This window comes from Podarcis gaigeae (genome assembly GCF_964106915.1).
Source record: "Podarcis gaigeae genome assembly, chromosome: 2".
Lineage (NCBI taxonomy): Eukaryota > Metazoa > Chordata > Lepidosauria > Squamata > Lacertidae > Podarcis > Podarcis gaigeae.
Genome location: NC_139679.1, coordinates 21,405,942 through 21,407,694, shown reverse-complemented (window position 1 = coordinate 21,407,694; position 1,753 = coordinate 21,405,942). Strand labels below are relative to the sequence as shown.

At 45.5% G+C, this 1,753-nt stretch overlaps 1 long non-coding RNA gene across 1 annotated transcript; it reads right to left on the bottom strand.

Annotated features, from left to right (window-relative positions):
- Positions 1 to 536: 536 nt before the first annotated feature.
- LOC310839318 lies at positions 537 to 1,473 on the bottom strand. Its single transcript, XR_014561429.1, has 2 exons — positions 771 to 1,473; positions 537 to 617 (listed from the first exon to the last, which is right to left on the bottom strand). It is a non-coding gene; the product is annotated as an uncharacterized lncRNA (long non-coding RNA).
- Positions 1,474 to 1,753: the final 280 nt, after the last annotated feature.

Below are 1,753 nucleotides of genomic sequence, written 5' to 3'. Positions count from 1 at the left end.
CCAGATGTTCTCCAACATAACTTATGTAACTGGATTCTTTTTAAAAAAAAATATTTTTATTAAGCAATTTCAACATAACAAATTATCAAACCATATAATCACATAGATTATTTCCCCCCTTTCCCCCCCTCCCCCCCACCAGGGACTTCCCCCAGCTCCTCTCTCTGATTTCTCTTCACATATTATTCTCTGCATGTTATAAAATTATATATATCCTTGCGTTGTCTATCATGTTATCAACCAATAAATTTGGCAAAACCTGCCAAGGAGTCCAGTTCATTTTGTTGTCTTTTTAGGTAATTTGTAAAAAGTTCCCATTCTTCCTTAAAGTCACAGCTGTCCTTATCACACAGTTTGTATGTCAATTTAGCCAACTCTGCATAGCTCATCAATTTTTCTTGCCACTGTTCTTTCGTTGGGATTTCCTCATTCTTCCATCCTTGTGCTATCAAGATTCTTGCCGCTATTGTAGCATACATAAAAAAGTTCTTTATTTTTCTTGGCAGGTCTTGTTCTGCAATCCCTAACAAAAATGCTTCTTTTTTTTTACAATCTAACTGGATTCTTATGGGGATAGTTGGAGGGGTGACAATCATATATGCTTCTCTTCCGAGTCCCTTGAACGAAGGGTGGGGTAAAAATGAAATAAAGCCAATTATTATCTGTAGTCACAAAATATAAGTTCTTATTTCCGTAATGCTTTAAGTACAGGAGGGATGGGGGGAATGTAACAATTCATCAAAGAGTAGTTCATCCAAGGAACCAGTTACCGGGAAGGGATGGGTTGGTGATGTCAAGCCAAGACTGGAAAGCCATCTGTTGGGGGGACGGGACACTAACTCCGCAGTAGAGTAGACTTCAAGGCGCAGTAGAGTAGACTTCAAGGCTACTTCAAGGCCTACTCTGATTCCATGATTCTGTGAAAATCTCAGGGCTACTTCTAAGACTACATTCATGTCCAACACCTCTCCTGCTGTTGGAAGCCTACAAGCTTTGAGTTTGCTCAGTTCTGCAGGCAAAACTGTTGTCAACAGTGGAGGAGGAGGAGGAGGGAAAGGCTAGAGACATTTGACGTGAAATCATAGACAAGTTCTGGGCTTCCGTCCAGATAGTCTGTGCTGCCTGCTCTTTGGGTCGATCTGTTTGTCTGCCAAGTCACCCTTTTGAACTGCAAGTTTGCAGTTCATGGAGAGAAATGCAGCGTGGGCCAGCTTTTGGCCTAAACATTAGCTTGTAAACAAAAATGAAAAAAAGGAGCTGGTGAGATTGTGGTCAAACGCAGCCATGGGTGGTGGAGGGGGTGGGACTTGCTTGTTCAGTTGATTTAAATGTGGATATACCGGGACGCGGGTGGAGCTGTGGGTTAAACCACAGAGCCTAGGACTTGCCGATCAGAAGGTTGGCAGTTCGAATCCCCGCCACGGGGTGAGCTCCTGTTGCTCGGTCCCTGCTCCTGCCAACCTAGCAGTTTGAAAGCACATCAAAGTAAAAGGTAAAGGTAAAGGTACCCCTGCCCGTACGGGCCAGTCTTGACAGACTCTGGGGTTGTGCGCCCATCTCACTCAAGAGGCCAGGGGCCAGTGCTGTCCGGAGACACTTCCGGGTCACGTGGCCAGCGTGACATCGCTGCTCTGGCGAGCCAGAGCTGCACACGGAAACGCCGTTTACCTTCCTGCTGGTAAGCGGTTCCTATTTATCTACTTGCACCCGGAGGTGCTTTCGAACTGCTAGGTTGGCAGGCGCTGGGACCGAG